General features: G+C 43.0%; 1 long non-coding RNA gene across 1 annotated transcript; it reads right to left on the bottom strand.

Annotated features, from left to right (window-relative positions):
* Window positions 1-13330: 13330 nt before the first annotated feature.
* On the bottom strand, window positions 13331-16196 carry LOC114830028. Its single transcript, XR_004575169.1, has 3 exons — window positions 16109-16196; window positions 14264-14437; window positions 13331-13480 (listed from the first exon to the last, which is right to left on the bottom strand). It is a non-coding gene; the product is annotated as an uncharacterized LOC114830028 (long non-coding RNA).
* Window positions 16197-18392: the final 2196 nt, after the last annotated feature.

Here is an 18392-nt window from a genome sequence, read left to right as displayed (position 1 = left end):
TAGTCTTTTTGGACAGTGAGAAAAAAGTGTATTCCTGATATACACCTAACCTACATTTCATAACACGGTGCTTTTAAGGCAAAACTCAGTATGCTATACATAGGATGAACTATAAGCAACAAGCAATGATGTACTATCCATGATACACTCACTTTGGCCACCATCCCACACATTGTGACATGTGGATGAGTCTGGGTGTCGACGCGCTGTATGGGGATGAAATCGTTTCCTTTTCCAGATTAGGGAGACCGAAGACTTTCACATGGCAAGAGCGTTCTGACAGATGGCTCGATCGTTCACGAATGATTGGCTCTAGTTATTGGAACACCTGTTTTTGGTGAACATCGGGAATCGAATCGCACTGGTGAAAGGAGACGATCATTTTGCTCTTTGGTTTCTTACATTTCTTTGCTCAAACAATTCTCTGCAGATGTGACGAAAAGGTATTCACTAGAGATGTTATGCCCACACCGTAGAATCAAGTGTGGAGAGTGTCTTTGTATTCCACATGCATTTTTCCACTAGGGTAAAGGCAATTAAAAAAACAGTAGGCAATCTAAAGATTAAACAGATTAAATGTAACCTATTTGAACGTGCATTTCACGATCCAACATAATTCTATGTTAAATCCGTGCCCATTTAATCCAGGTAAGTTTTAAGAGAGGTGTATGGTACCCAAAGCCATTGACTCTCAGCTGTCCAGAAGACACCAATCTTAATGGGCAAACTTAGAAGACATTTGATGTAGATCCTAGTGGAAATATGTAGGAGTAGACCCTCATGAAGATGAGATGATCACACTACAATTATATAGATTTTTGTCAGAAAATATTATTACATATTTCTTTTGTCAGTCAAACGACATGACATGAGGCAAAATGAGCCAACCCATTTGTATGACATTCAACAACATTCAACAAACAGAAACTATCACCAGCTAAACACTTGTAGAACAGAGGCCACCATGTTAATTAAATGGTTAACAAGGTTACAAGAGTTCTTATGCTTTCCAGGTCAGTGGTCTGGGCAAATCGCTGCACATGCATGCATTTCACCACACAGCACAGCAACAGTCTAAATAGGCTTTATGCATACAAACAGTGCCAATTGGTTTCCCTTCAGCAGCAGTTTCCAAAATACCGGTACTATCAAAATAATAGCCATACACATTGCTATGAATGCCCCATTCCAAACCATCTTCAACTGTGTGGACTGAAAATGTAATGCACAAAAGACGCTGCTTAATGACAGGGCAAGGTGGCCAGGTGGAACATACCATTCAGCTGGACAGCAATATTGGCCATTGCCTGTCATTGGTGACGTTTCTCCTATGCTGGGGGTGCTTTAGAAAATCAACCTGGAAAGTCATGCAATATTGTAATGCTACAGCAGGAGGATTTTGATCTGACAACGCCACATCAAACCTCCTCTGTGAAGCCTATTTAGCTTATTATGATTTTGTAGTCAAAGCAATTTGTTCATATGAATGAAGTTTAAATAATGCATCATTGAACAATTGTTTTGCATAGGAGACTAGTTGTTGTAATGCAACATTTATTGAATACAGTCAATGAATTATTTCAGGGTGGATTTGTAGATTTCATCTTGCCTCTCCGGGGATCTTGCCTTTCCAGCACCCTTGGCACCCCTGCTTTGCGGAGGCACTGGCCAGGACAGACACGCCATGGGTGGTTTTGTCACAGGATCACTGTAATGCCACATTTCCACTGGTGCTTTACCCTGGTACCAGGGCTACACCGATGATTTATGCTAATGTTGGCTCCAGACTTTTCTGCTTCCACTATACATTTGGTACCAAGGACTTCAGGAGGGGCTCACTTGGGGAGGGAGGAGTAAACTATCAATGCGATTTGGTTTTCCGTTGCCGTGTCAATGGAAACAGAAACATTTCTGGACTTCAGGGTAAAACACCAGTGTTTGGCACCAGTGGAAATGAGGTATAAGTCACTCTTGGTAATAAATTTGCATTATCTTGAGCCTACAAACGCCATGCTGTTATTTTCTATCCCCAGCCCACACTTATAGAGAGATTCAAAATTCATAATATAATAACTGGGGTCACTGTCAGCCTCTGGTAGTATCCCTGAAAGCTCCATATCGCCTACGATTCGTATTTCTAAATGTGTGAAGCTTGTCTCAGTTTGCCCTCTATGTAAGTTCCCACCTGTGAGATGCGATTGCCTTTTGGCATTTAGCTTCAAATCAAACAATTTCTTAATTTATGTGACTGACCAGCATTAAAAAGATGCAGAATTTACCTCAATTGCTATCTTCTCCAATGCTATGTTTTTATTGTTTCTGGTCAAGCCACTACCGGGCAAGCCAAATAAAACCTGTGGGTTGCACTCTGGCAGTAGCCTGTGAGAAGTATTTTTTTGTTAGTTACTTTTTTCATTGTGCTATTGTATAACATGGAACAGCAGTGTACATTTCCCAATGGTTTCATAGGGAGGATTTTGACCATATAGACAGGTGACAAATTATAGGCAAAACCTGAATAAATTTGTGGAGGGACATACGGAATGCAGATGCTTCAATACGGGTGGACTACATGTTGTAATTAACATAATGCAAATAAATGCTGAGCAGGCCCATCTGACCTCAATCTTGGATCAAAATGTAAAAAGGATCTAAGTGACTTTTTAAAGACGGTTCATTATTGGGACACTGATGGCTGGAGCTTCAGCAAGAACATTCTGTTGAGAACTACACAGAGAGGGTTATCATAGTAGGGGTGCAGTGCATAAACCCAACATTACAAAGACAAATGTGCATTTGATAGTTCAGTGGTGCAAAAACCATAGGCACTGGTCCACAGAAAAAAGTGATATGGTCACATGAGTCATCCTTCATCATATTCTTGACATCTGGGCAAGTGCATGTGTAGCGTTCACCAAGAGATTGGCACAGGCTTGTATCGACCCCTACATTGAGGGGGTCTGGAGGCTCTTTTATGCGGTGTGAGGCTTTTTCCTGGAATTGTTTGGGTCCGCTTGTTACCTTAGAGTGAAAGGTCACTCCAAATGATTACAAAGTTATTCTGAGTGATTGCAATTACCATATAATAATAATAATTGATTCAACTTCTATAGTGCTTTTCATTTGAGAAAATAATCAAAAAGCGCTTGAACAAGCAAAATAAGGTAAAATGACTATGATAGAGTAGGTCTTGACTAGAACTTTCTGACAGAGCTGAAGGTTTTCAGTAGGTATAATGACCATCAAGCAGAACATGGCTTGAGCAGAATGAGCACCAATGTGTTCAACCAGGTAGACAAGCAGGTCCTCTGGAGGCAGGCAGGCAGTACAGCTCACCCAGCTCTTGCTCTCACCAGCCATCTAACAGCGGCTTCTCCAAAGCTGCTGACTCACTTTCCACTCACACCATGTCTTCCTCAATGTTTGGCCTTTTCTGAAGGATTCTAAGTTGCGCAAGTCGTTCCTCTTGCTCATCACTAATAGAATTGTTCAGTTCTCCCAAAACTATAAAGAATCTCCTGAGTCGATCTGAATGTCCTTCATTTCAGTCCTTTGTAGATCTCCAGATAATAGGTGAAACCTCAGAAAACAACCAACTAGCTCCAATTAGTTGATTGCCCTTTGAGTACAATTTCTGTTAAATTTTTAGGATTGAAATAAAACTATTATTATATAAAACTGATGAGCATTTGATTAGCAACAGAAAAACAAAAAGTCATTCAAGATAAATGAACATAAATTATACATAAATCAATAAAAAGTTATTAAAAGAGCACAACAATCAGCCTAGGCTGCCATAAAGGCACCATGGCAACCAGAACTAATACGGTAAAACATGTCTATCCTGATGGGATTGGTCTCTTTCAGGATGACAACGCCCCCATCCACAGGGCACGAGGAGTCACTGAATGGTTTGATGAGTATGAAAATGATTTGAATCATATGCTATGGCCTTCACAGTGCATTTGACAATAAAAAATACTTTGACTATTGTTGTTGTTGTGCAATAAAAAGTATTTTGAACGTTAAATCAACCTTTTTTATTTACAAACTCTTTGTACAAAATCTCACTCATTATGAACTTTTGTGTAAAGCCTCCGATGTTTTTCGCTGTCTCCATGCTATGCCCCTCTGAACCCTTGGTCCTGGTCCCCCACTGTTTAACTGTTTTACCACCACCTGCTACCTCACAGTAGTACTCCCCCTTGTACTGACTGTGGCCAAATTATTTTCTTTTTGGTTTGCCACAAGTTGTACAAGGGAAAACCACCGGTTGCCTCCTCTTCCTAGCAGGTCTGTCACCAGCCTTCTCTTTCCTGTTCCTTAGATCCGGAGTCGAGTGTGCTCTCCTTCCTTTGGAGGGAGTCGTCTGTTGTTTGTGTGGGTTCTTGTTCGTGGCTGTCCACAGTCAGGCAGCACTGACGACTCTTGGTAGGGAGGTTGCTTGTTGGGGCCCATCTCTTCTTCACAGCACCCTTGCTGGTTCTGGAGGTGGTGTCTGTCAGCTTCTTGTCTACAGAAAGAAAACAAAAACTGAACTTCAGTTCTAAGATCCTATTAAACTCGTACTCTGAAATGAAATTGTCTGCAGGTAATATACACAAAAATGTAGTGTTCTCTTAATTTTAACCCTTCTGTTCCTCACTCAAAACTTTCCTTTTCAACTTTTTTGGAAAGGAAAGAAAAAGGTGCAGTGGTCTCTTAATTTTTTACAGAGCTGTATATGTGGTAAAAACTCCCTTTTTGGGGAGTGACTATCCAGGACAGGTTACAACGACGGCAGGATTTCCTGTTGCATGAGAGGGGATCCGGAGTGGAGTGTGTTCTCCTTCCTTCAGAGGGACTCGTCTGTTGAACTGGGAATTTCTGTTGTTGTTCTGGGTCCTTGTCATTGCTGTCTGCCGTCTTGCCCTCTCTTGACTGGATTTCGTGAGCACTGTTTAGATTAGATTACTTTATTGTCATAGAACAGTAAAAGTATAGTAAAACGAAATGCAGTTAGTATCTAACCAGTCTAACCTGTCATACGGTGCATGGCTTCCCTCCTCTCCTGGTCCTTTTGGCAGACTATCATTACGACAGCATGCATCCTTTAACCTGGCAAGTGGTGACCTGTCATATCCAACCTATGTAGCTGGGATGAACAACATAATTAGTCTGTACACAGAACTTATGTATGACACAGTATACCAAATTGTAGTCTAAGAACTTATGCACTTTGAGATTATTCTAAATAATGAAAATATCTCTCCAAATCAAATCAATTATTATTATTAAGAACTTACCTTCTTTGTTCAAGGCGTGACGAGTTGTATATCACAGTCAGCTTCTTTTTTAAACGAGGTCCAAAACTTCACTCTGAAATGACGCTCTCCATCTATCCAAGATTTTGGGATACTGAGGCCACGTCAAAATTTGGCAAGAAATAGAGTTGTGAGTGGTGGCAGTGGCCAGAGACGATTGGGTGTGTGTAGTTCACACCCTAGACACCCTGCTGTCCCCTATTGATATCTGATCCTTTTCTCTACAGGACAGAGATTAGTGCAAGGGGATGTGAAAAATGGAGATGGCATTAGACATCCCGGAGGAAGAGAATTCTGTGTGAAGTATATTTGCTGTACGACCGTCAGCAGACAGTCAGGCAAGAGGGTCTACTGGCCCTGACCACCGCCATGCTGGGCCCTCATCAGTTCCAGCCACGCTGTCTCAGTCTGGCCGGCAGATGTAGTGGCACAAAACCTGTCCTTTGAACATGCTGTATCCAAATTCCTTAGTTTTGGGCTTACCACAATTCCTACGGATGTACACTTTGTAGGGCTTGTGTGCACGCACTGTTTGACCCGACTCCAGTCTTTTTCTGGCCCTCCATTCTGTGCTCCTGGAGGCCTTGGCTCCTGCATCGGGGGGCGGCAGAGCACTGCTAGTTGAGGGCAGGTCTGAAGCAACAGGGAGGGCGGTGGCAGGCTGAGGCAGGGACAGTGGAGGAATCGCTGGCTGATAAGTGCTGCTGGTCGAAGGCGCAGTCAGCGGTGCAGCGGTCCTGACCGAAGGTTGGAAGGAGTCTACCTCCTCCCTGTCTGCGGTAATGCTGTCCAGGCCCTGGTGAAGGGTCACCATCTCCATAGAGATCACCTGAGCGTTGTACCTGTAAAACAAATAAATGCACACAAATGCATTAATAACTCAACATTGTGTTGCCTCGTTTGGGCCCTCAGGTGAGGGCTCCTGAGCACCATGGTCCTGATGCTCCTGTAGTCCTTCTGGATGGCAGCCCACCTGTTGACCCTCACACACCTGTTGGCCCAGGCTGGAATGATTTTCGCTCCTCTGGCAATACACACGTCTGGTCTCTCACGTGTCTAGGAAAAGTTAAGGTTTTGTAAGCATTTACCCTGCAAAACATATTTTAATTCCAAGTTTCAAATGTTATTACGTTTTCAAATTCACCTGCATGCTTGATGAGCTTATCGTGGTGGCCAATAACAAAGTCCCCCTTTGAGCCACCGGAGTGGAACTACTGCCACACAGTCATCCTCCTCCAGGAACAAAACTACAGAAAATGTCAACACCTGAAAGCAATGTTTAGAAAAGAGGTTTAAAAAACCGGCAGCATAAGACACACACAGGCTAGCTAAGTACAATGTGGATACACAGAATCCTCAGTAACGGAATTGTAACAAGTGCAGGCTTAGCTAGTCTAAATTTACTGCCAAGAGTAATGTTATCCACATGATGTGGATAACGTTACACAAAGAAACACGATTTAGCTAACGTTGCGTGTCAGTTGATAAAAGTTACAAGGAGTAAGCACATATAACATTTTAACTTGTTGATACACTAAGAAACACGATTTAGACAAGTTAGCTAACGATGTTACCATACCTGTTCAACTGTTGATATGCGAAGAAGCACAAAACATCCTAACTTGAGGATAAACGAAGAAACAAAAAATAGTAAGCAACCAAACTTGTTGACACACGAAGAAACAAGAGCTACTATCAGAGGTGCCGTTAGGCCTAGGCATCCGGGGCTATAGGATCATAATACATTCGGGGCTTAGCCCACCCTCCCTTCCCGCCCGGGACTGAAAGTATAGGGTTTTGAATGTACATGCGGAAAATTCCGATGTACATGCTAGCGGCCAACACTTCTACATTGTCATAATGTGCGATCGGAAGTATAGATGAGCAATTTTTTATTATTATTATTTTTGGTCAATTTGAGATCCGGGCTATTCATAAAAGACCCGGGGCTATAGCCCTGTACGCCCAGGCCTAACAACGCCACTGACAGGGACACAAAGGCCATGGTGGCCGTAGGACGTACAATGATTTTCGGGGCATATGCAGACAGAGCAAAGGACAACGGCCACGGTGAAATTCCTAAGCTGGTTACCCGCAGAGACAAACTACTTTCCCGGGAGCCGCGGAAACCATGGTGAACAGATGAGTGACAATACGAACAAACAAGCTCTGATAGGTGATTCTTGTACCTGGACCTCCAGGAGGTAGCTACCTGCATGATGTCAGATCCTCGTGTTACAAAGAAAAACGAAGCAACAAAAAAGACAAAAAATTCTTCAAAGAATTTCAGGCTTTATTCATCCACATTCATTAGAAAATGTGTTCATTGCAACCAATATTTTCATTTGTACAGTTTACAATACAAATGGCCAGGTTACATTACATATAGGCTGGAATTTTACAGTATCTTCCTAGCTACTGTAAAGTGCCTAACAGCCTAAGCCAAAAGCAGGACAGCGTCCTCTGTACCAGATGTATTTTTTATTGCAGAAACACTTAAATTTGTAGTGTTAACTTTCTGAAACTCCACTATATGATTGACATTTGTTTACATACCATCAATAAACACATCAATTTATAAAACCACATCTTTGATCAGTGACCACAGACTAGACAATATTTTAACATATTCTTTCACTCTGCGATCAGAATACATTTGTAGAGAAATTTAACATGAACTGTGATGAATAACAAAGAGGATTACGCAAGTAAATGCAAGAAGTAATGATGCATACTGACCGCTGAATAACTGGAGCCCTATGCAGCTATTTTATTTAATGTTGTTTAAGTTACCATAATACAGTACCAAGTTATAATGATAATGTTTGAATTGTTGTCTGACTGGATATAGCCATAACATTAAACAGTATGCAAAGTGCAATGTCCTTTCAAGAACCTCGGTGCAGTGTTTTAATTGTTCTGTAGATAGCTGGACTATTAATGATTTTAATGTTTTAATACATGGCAGTTAACATTTCTGTCTGTATTGCTATTATTGCTACAGCAAGAGAAGTTAAAGTGGGCAGGGTTTCCGAATGGGTTGCGTTTATTTATTTAGTTTATAACGAGAGCAACAAGCTATCGTTAACGTTTGTGTTGTGGCTGGAAATACTTAATAGGTGCAACAACCTAGTTAGCATTAACGCTAATGCCGTGACAGGAAAGACTTGCTAGGGGAGGAACTTTTAAGTTAATCTAAACAGCTACTGTTAATAACTACTCAAATAGGTTAAGTCGGTAGTAAAATCTTACAGTGCCGTTTGAAGCTCCGTACAGCAGGTAATTATAACGGTAAGGTTTGGCTTGCTACTATATAATGTAGCCAACTTCAGGGAAATTGTGTGTCTAACAAGGCAGTTATCGTGTGTATAGCTTCTTGTTTAAATTGTATTTGCCTGATCATCACTTCCATTTAGCGTGCAGGCAATTTTTGTTCGGTCCACAGATGTGCATTCATCTGGGTTGATGGAGCACAGTTGAGCATGGGATCAATCAATCAAGAATGCTGTGTGACAAGTTTATCTAAAATCTCCCATAGGTGTTCAATTGGGATGAGTTCTTGTGTTTCACATCATTTTCCTAAATGTCTATTTTCACTTCATTTTCATCACTCATCAAACCATTCAGTTAACCCTTGTGCCCTGTGAATGGGGGCATTGTAATCCTGGAAGAGACCCCTCCCATGAGGATATTAATCTTTCACAATGGGATGAAGCTGATTACTCTTTGCTCTAAGGTGACGCATGGACACAAACCATGACAGGAAAATGTATCTATGTATGCATCTGCATTCGTTAGTTTCCTCCACTCATTTACTAAGGGTTTTCTTTATTTTGTAACCTTTCTTTAATTTGATCTGCATTATAATGTGCACTTTCTATGTAAGCATATCAAGACAACTCACCCAATAGTAAATTCAAGTTTCCAATTGTTATTATGTTTTCTTTTACGTGTTATTTTATTTAAGTTCCGATGATTTTCTCTTTCTTTACTCAGTCTTACCAACTGTACTTCAATAAAAGTGATTTAATAGCTAAAACTATTTCCAACCAATATCAACACAAATAAATCCTACTGGTTCTTTAATATCCATGCTGCCAGTTGAGGTCTTATCCTAGTGCTTTACTGCAGATGTGTACTACCCTTCCTTCTCAGTACGACCAAATCAAACATATTTTCCTAAAAAGGACCACTTTACCTATTGAAACCTATTGGATCTGTGAGCAAAAGGGATCATTTTATGTGCCTCTGCTCAGCACTGCAGTTGCTTTGTAGCATGCAGTGATATTACCTTCACACACCATTACCCCAACCTTTACCTGCTCAGTTCTATCTGACTGATTGCTCATGTATAATCCAGAGATTGAGTTTTTTTTGTCATTGAGAGAAATTTATTCCCAATAAAGATGGAACTTACATACCTGAGAAAGAGATGTAAAACAAACAAACGACAGCAAAAACAAATTGGCATTCATTTGTCTGTCGACATGCCAAATATATTCTGTTCCTCTGATGTCTTGCCACAGGTCTCTTGAATCTTCATAAAATGAACGTTATTAGATACTGAGCGCTGTAATTACAGTTCACAGTGTCTTGGTGCATGTGATTCTTAAAAGGTGTCTGCTATGGACACACAAATTAATCACTGGTATTGCATGCAGTCCTCTCTTGAAATTCTTTAGTCCATCATGTCAGATTACTGTTGGACTCAACCCATTCCCTGTTGTTCCCGTCTCGGTCTCGTCTCGGTCTTCCCTCCCTTTGGTCTTGGTCTTGACTCAGACTCGATTTGGTCCGGTCTTGGTCTTGACTTGGTCTCGCTTTAGGTGGTCTCGAACACAGCTCTTAGAGGTTTACTTTTGTGTCACTGAGGTAATGTTAGCCTTCTGGCTAGCTAGAATTAACATTATGTAACTGTCAATGCTGTAGCCCACAGGTGTTGAACTGGTTCCACAGAGTGTGGAGTGTCTGCAGGTTCTCGCTCTTATGGTGAACTTGATTGGCTTTAAACTTGTCTATGCAGAATGCCTGCAGGGGCTGGACTGTGGTGACCTCAGGACTGGCAGATAGCAGGAAGTGACTGGCCTCATCTAACACAGGGCTGGCCTTGAGAAAACAAAGAGAATCTAACATCCAGTAACGGTCTGACTGACCGTAGTCCAACTTCAGAGCGTTCAGAGACGGTCTTTGACTAGTAAAGCCAAAGGCCAAATTCTGTAATGAACAAACGTATGATGGGGTGGCGTTTGTATAAACTTGCAAACCAAAGGCTGTGGTGTTTGCAGTCAGCTGTGTGACTCCTGTGTGGTATTAGTGTGCTGGTGGCTCTCCCGTACCGGAGTCCCAGCAGTCCAGCAGGGTGTTGAGGGCGCAGCACAGGAGGTGGGCCCAGGCCCCGCGGCTCTTCTCCGAGCAACTTATCGGGGATGACAGCACGGTTCTCAGGGCCTGCAGGGCTGCCTGACAACCAGGTCCAGAGCCCCACCCTGACACGACTGCTGCGCCAACTCCCTCAGCACACCCATCAACAGGTATAATACTGTAGGCAGGATGGACACACTGCCTATGGGGGAGAAAACAGATGACAATCAGCCTCAGGTTAACAACAGCACCGTAGATAACACCAATGGTGTTTTGACACTGCTTTTTTACTTGTGGTGGGAGGTGAGAATACAACAAAAAAGTGTTAGAAGCATTTATTTTGGTCCTGGTGGGGTGTGGAAGTAGAACTAAATAGAGAAAGAAGCATGTTTTTGGTCCTGGTGGGGTGTGGAAGTAGAACTAAATAGAGAAACAAGCATGTTTTTGGTCCTGGTGGGGTGTGGAAGTAGAACTAAATAGAGAAACAAGCATGTTTTTGGTCCTTCTGGGGTGTGGAAGTAGAACTAAATAGAGAAAGAAGCATGTTTTTGGTCCTGGTGGGGTGTGGAAGTAGAACTAAATAGAGAAAGAAGCATGTTTTTGGTCCTGGTGGGGTGTGGAAGTAGAACTAAATAGAGAAAGAAGCATGTTTTGGTCCTTTTGGGGTGTGGAAGTAGAAGTAAATAAAGAAACAAGCATGTTTTTGGTCCTGGTGGGGTGTGGAAGTAGAACTAAATAGAGAAACAAGCATGTTTTTGGTCCTGGTGGGGTGTGGAAGCAGAACTAAACAGTAGGTTCTAAACATGGATTATTGCATCATAATGGGCTGCACTATGAAAAGGCTGAACAACTGTCTTGCCTAACATTATTATCACTCAACCAATACAGCCAGTGTTTTTCTGAATATCCAGCCAATACTCTAGCTTACCATTTCATTGAGATTATGCACACACGTTGCCGATCAGCTCGGCCCAGAACTACCAGGGGCCGGACCATGATCTGCCCACCTGCCCCCCCACCCACTTTGATGGCCGCCTTGGACAAAGCAGAAGGCAACCTGACCAGCCAAGGATCCAGTAACTGCCTTGAGGACTCCTGGCCCTTCAGCATTTACCCAATGTCTGAATATATCATTCCCCGCCACAAGAGGGTACCATCTGTGGAGGTTGAGAAAAAGCAGTCTGGTAATCCCCGGACCCGGTTGGCCCGGTCAGTGTCCTCAGAACAGGATCTCCAGCTGAATACTGAGCTGGCTGGGGATGCTGCACCCAGGAAGGCCAGGACGTCCCTCTGGAAGAGGCTGAAAACCTACTTCAAAAGGCACAACAAGGTGGATGTGCTCTCCTCTGTGGAGAACCACATTGAGGATCACCCACTGGCCACAGACACTTGGGTGACCGTCAGGGACGGGCCAAGATGCACCCCCCTAATCAGGGTACTCCCCTGTCCAGCCCAGGACCTGGATGTGGAGAGAAAAGGCTCCGGTAAAATCTGGGCCCAGTCAAGACAGACCCTTGCCAGCATCCCTGAGGAGACTCTCCAGGTGGCTGATGATCTGTCCGGGGATGTCGAGGACAAACAAGCCAAGAAGTCCATCTGGAGACGTCTGCAGAGCTCCATCAAAAGGAAGAAGGGCTGCACCACGGATGAAGATCAAGACATGAACAGGGAATGCTGCTTCTCTTACCGTCATTTCCTGAGCATGCTCTGGAAATGATCAGCATTTTAGTCAAATTCCAGTGGGGGGGAGAGAGGGAGGGAAGTAGGAGAGGAAAGTTGGAGGGAGGGAGGGGGGAGATAGTAAGGGGGGGGGGAGGGAGGGAGGGTGGGTGGGAGATAGGAAGGGAGGGGGAGGGAGGGAGGGTGGGGGGGAGATAGGAAGGGAGGGGGAGGGAGGGAAGGGAGGTATGGAGGGGGGAGGGAATTAGGGAGGGGGGGAGGTAGAAAAGGGGAGATGGACAGAGGAGAGGCAGCATAAGATGGGGATAATACACAGGATGTAGAAGAGGAGAACCCTCCCTGAGCTGAGGGGGAGGGGGGGACAGCCTTGGGACACAGCCATGGGGACAGCTTGGGGCCGAGCTGGGGAGGTTTACACACCAGTACACACAGGCACAGCCTCAGGGCCCCAAACACCAGAGACCTTCCTGGAACCCAGCCACCGATATCCCGGCTCTCCCAGAACACACTGTTTCCTTTTTCTCCGCTCCGACATCCACTGAGAGAAAGAGATGTTCTGACAAAATTCAAAAAGATATAAGAACCGCAAGTGGGCATATAACTTGAACACACTGCTATTACATCGAATGACTGACCGAGCTCCTCCTGCTCCACTCACCTTCGGTGCTGTGGCGTTTCTCCAGGACATGTTTATTACCAGCAGAGCACGCTCCTCCCACGCTATCCATCCAGTGTGATGCCTGGAACCCCTGGTGGCTCCGGAATGCACCAGCGTCTGTAGCCGCGTGAGAACAGCGTAGTACTGCAGGGCGGCCAGCCACAGGCGGCTCAGCGCAGCCAGATCTATCTGGACCAGCTTCGGCAGCCCCAGCCCTCTGGCTACAATGTAAACCTGGGTGAGGACACTTAATTAAATGAACAGTTTAGGTGCAAACTATATCTATGAGGAATAAGGGATCAGCTGTGATGTATCCAGGATACACTTGACTGGGCACCTCTTTCCCTGTCTGGATCTTGACCAGAGAAGAGGCCAGGAGCTGGTGTACTCTCCTCAGGTCCCTCAGGTCACTGAGAACACCCTGCTGTCTGACTCCCGATCCAGCAGGCTAAACAACCTCCTTTATGGTCACATCTGACTAGAGAGCGAGAGAGTGGTGACAACAAGACTGTTCTACAGGCCATGAAGCTATATCCGAACGCACGTTTATCATTCAGAGTCCATCGGAACACGCTGAGCTTAAAAGGAGAGACGGCTGAACGTTAATGACCGGACGTCATGCAGATGAGATTGTTTTTGTTATTTTTAATAAATTGGCACATTTCTAAAAACATGTTTTGTTGTGTGTAGACTGACAGATATTGAGCATTTTATTGAATTAAGCTTGACACATTGTCTGAGAGTACTAACTATCTCTGTACGAAGGACACTAGGTAGGAAATGTGATGCCCCATTACTGATGGGTCCCAAACACCCTGTCCATATACCACATGATAGGAACTGTGTGACTGTCATAGGACTCTGTGAATAGACCCTTGGGTCATAGGTTGGAATACACCATACAAGGGTATTTTGTAAGATAAACTATTTCTTATAATAGTGTGTGTAATGGTTGGCTATGAACACTGGACCACCTCCTGTGTGTCCTGGTATAAAAGACTGTGTTTAAGTTGTAATCATTGGAGAGAAAAATGAAAGAATTATGGAAGGTTAACATTTTGGACTCATGCTGAATAAAGGCTCTCCCCTGACTTCCGGTTGCATTAATTTTGTTCATGGATCAAAAATGGACAGAATCTAACAAGACTGATGGCAAATGAAAATAAATGTTATGAATTCTAAATGAATATAAAACAAGAAAATGGGGAGAAAGCGAAGGGGTCTGAATAGTTTCAGAAAGACACCGTAGCTTAGGCCATACCTACACACAGGCTGGGCACCAGGCTAACCAGGTTGACGTGGCGCGGGGCAAACACGTGCATCTGCTGCAGACAGGATATAGCCTGGGTCTGGACCAGACAATCAGGGCTGTCCTGCATCACGGCGCAATCCACCAGGCATGATGTCCGTAGGGCCGACACCAACTGGCCCTCGTCTGGGGGGAGGGGGGGCAGAACCACACATACCCAGATTAGAAAGCATAAAGAAAATGAGGGCTGGTACCGAGAGAAACCCATACCCCATTTCATGACTTTAAACTGAAATATGAAATATTAGCTGCTGTATTAAACGATAAGGCCTGAGGTGAATAGTCACTTTGACCTAGACCGGCCTCGAGTACTACAGCTCTGCCACGAAGCATCCACAATCTACGCAAATGAGTATGACCCAAATAAAAAAATATAGTGGTTTATTTGTACGTGGATCAATTTTTTTTTTGTTTTTTAATCTTCCACTCCAAACACTGCCAACTCAGGTGATGTTAAACCTAACGTTACTTATCGGAGCATTCAAAAAGTGTATTTTCCCACTCAGGGGTTGGAACTTTCCGACCTCCCAGTTGCTCATGAACGTACCTTGCAAAACAGAGAGGTTTGATCAAAGGGTCAAACTCCGAGGCTGAAAAATTAAGCCTACCCGGAAGTGCCATAAACTGCAATTTGTCGAATGGCCACTTGAGGCTGGCTGCAAAAGGGAGTAATCTCCATAGACCTCAATGGTAAAATGTCTAACTTCACAGCAGAAATAAAAAACATGAATAAATAAACATCTTTAAGGGGCGCGGCCTATGGAGTGGCAGGTGTGGTGCTGGTGCTGTCACTCGTGTCACTCCTAGCGGTTTGTCTTTTCTGGCAGCGCCCCAGCTAACTCCAGTCTTTATAAAAGTGACATCCAAATAAATGACTCATAGCCATACAGTCAATGCTCATAACTAAAGTTATGTGAAAATCTAATATATAATCTGCAAGTCTCTACCTATTTTTTACAGTCTATCATCTCAACAAAATCTACAGTTGCAAAATTACCACATTTATATATTACAAAAATGCTGAAGCATTTTAAGCATTCATGTTTTGTTGTATAGTTTCAGGTTAACTTGCCTCAAGTGTAAGCATTTAGCCTAGCTTCTTAGCCTTTGCTAACTTGGTAATGTTAGCAAAGGCTAAGCAACCAGGCACCTCAGCTGCACCCACGCCCCACTTCTTTTTCCATTTTTGGGTATCCGGCCGAGTGACGCGCTGCCAAGATGGCGAAAACCATCTCAGCCAAAAATGTGCTTCAAAATGGGTCTTCAGACACCTATGGGTGACGTCACGGTTACTACGTCCATATTTTTTTTACAGTCTGTAATAACGACCAGTAGAAACTGTTATCCATTAATCTGTTTAAGGTTCTATAAGGTTGTCCACGGGGTACACAGACTAAAGTCAACCAGGTAAATCATTTTCTCAAACTGAGGTAAAAAGTTGCGCTTCTGTTTGAGCTCATAATTATCCTTTGCTGCCATGTTCACTTTCAGTGTCTCCCGCCAGTTGTTTAAAATAATGTATTGAGATTAGAGAAATAACATTTGACAACCACTCGTCACATCACTGCTCAACTCTTGATTGGCCAACGGTGGGTGCCAAGAGATGCAAAACAACTGCAGGATGTTGAGTTTATAATGTGATTGTAAAATAAATTCAATAATATTTTTTGCACTGGCCTGATCAGGACAACTAGTTCTACTGTCCCAACGTTACTTTTTACTGGCCCCGGGCCATCATTATTGTCGAGCCCTGCACCTCACAAAAAATATGCTATGAAGCTCAGCTGATGTGTTTACCGAACTGCCAGAATCTGGCAGAACTGGTTCACCTCCTGGCTGGGAGAGGGACCGGGTCTGAGGAGGGGCAGTAGGCGCTGGCACAGTAGGAACTGCAACATAAAGCATAAAAAATTAGGATCACAAAAAGTCCCATCGATGACATTACTGTTTACAATAAAGCTTCAGATAAAAAGCCTGTAAAACAACCATGCACTTTAATGTAGTTAGATCAGCGTTAGAAGAACTGAATATTGGCTGCATACAAATCTACAGGTGCTGGTCATAAAATCAGAATATCATCAAAAAGTTGATTTATTTCAGTTGTTCCATTCAAAAAGTGAAACTTGTATATTATATTCATTCATTACACACAGACTGATATATTTCAAATGTTTATTGATTTTAATTGTGATGATTATAACTAACAAGTAATGAAAATCCCAAATTCAGTATCTCAGAAAATTTGAATATTACTTAAGACCAATACAAAAAAAAGTATGAGCATGTACAGCACTCAATATTTAGTTGGGGCTCCTTTTGCCTGAATTACTGCAGCAATGCGGTGTGACATGGAGTCGATCAGTCTGTGGCACTGCTCAGGTGTTATGAGAGCCCAGGTTGCTCTGATAGTGGCCTTCAGATCTTCTGCATTGTTGGGTCTGGCTTACCAGCTGCAGTCCACTCTTTGTGAATTTTGTTTCACAATCCTCTTCAGGGTGCGGTTATCCCTATTGCTTGTACACTTTTTTCTACCACATCTTTTCCTTCCCTTCGCCTCTCTATTAATGTGCTTGGACACAGAGCTCTGTGAACAGCCAGCCTCTTTAGCTATGACCTTTTGTGTCTTGCTCTCCTTGTGCAACGTGTCAATGGTCATCTTTTGGACAGCTGTCAAGTCAGCAGTCATCCCCATGATTGTGTAGCCTACAGAACTAGACTGAGAGACCATTTAAAGGCCTTTGCAGGTGTTTTGAGTTGATTAGCTGAGTGTGGCACCAGGTGTTTTCAATATTGAACCTTTTCACAATATTCAAATTTTCTGAGATACTGAATTTGGGGTTTTCATTAGTTGTCAGTTATAATCATCAAAATTAAAAGAAATAAACACTTGAAATATATCAGTCTGTGTGGAATGAATGTATACATTATACAAATTTAACTTTTTGAATGGAATTACTGAAATAAATTCCTGAAATTTTGATGATATTCAAATTTTATGACCAGCACCTGTACATTTAATAAGCTACAGAAGACAGTGATAGAGCAAGTAATCAAGCAACGAATTACCCGAAGTGATGCGCAGATTACAATAGAAAAGACTGAAATGGCTATTAAACCCCATGCAAAACAAACAACTCATTCTACAAAGATTTCTAAGGCCAACTACTAGGCGTTTTAGAAATAACCACTTACCTATACCACTTTAAAGTGTAACCTGTTATAGCTAACAATGAGATTAACACAAAAAGATTAGGTCACAGTTAATTTGATGCTAGTATTCTTCTCTACTAGTTCCCTCACAGAAACATTCCTTGTTCCAGTTCCATGATGACATCCAGTAGTTCCTGATCAGATAGCTTAAGAGCTTTGAAATTACACACATACACACACACAGACAGACAGAGAGACACACACACACTAAATTGCTGCACTATTTCATTTACAGCTTGTATGACTGAAACAAAATACATCAAAGTCAAGATCAGAATATATAGTTACCCTGATTTGGAGATGCTTCAGCAGCAGTTTTGTCTCTGCACTGGATATAGTCTTTGAAGCAAGCCATTGACGTCCCCTGCTACACATGTATATTCCGGAACCAGGTCAAATAGCTGCATTAGAAAGTAATATATATATAAATCATTATATAAAAAATTTAATGCTAACTTAATGTTAGCATTCATGTCACTATACCTCTTCCTCTCCCTGTCTGTTGCCTCATAAAGCTCCTTGTAGGTGAGTTTATTGTGTTCACCAAAGCCAAAAAGGTGTGAGTGGTCTAGGTCAGGTTGAGGGGGCATGGTTCCACCCAGAACCCTGCGCTCCTCTTCTGCCCTCTGGACCTCGGGGACCAAGCTGCAATCGCTGTGCAGGTGGTTGAGATAATGACACATTTTGTTCAATGCAGATTGATATAGAGTGTGTGTGTCTGTGTGTGTGCGTATGTTATCGTACTAGTATTTTCAGAGAAAAAAGTAGCCTACCAATTTAAGCGCTCCCTGTTTGCCATCTCAGGAGACAACTCTGAGACCACACTGTGCTCCTGCTGGTGAGAAGCCAGGATCATCACGGCATAGCCTAC

Source organism: Esox lucius, chromosome 22, assembly GCF_011004845.1.
Source record: "Esox lucius isolate fEsoLuc1 chromosome 22, fEsoLuc1.pri, whole genome shotgun sequence".
Taxonomy (NCBI): Eukaryota; Metazoa; Chordata; class Actinopteri; order Esociformes; family Esocidae; genus Esox; species Esox lucius.
Note: the sequence above shows the minus strand (reverse complement) of the source record. Positions and strands in the feature narration are given on the sequence as shown.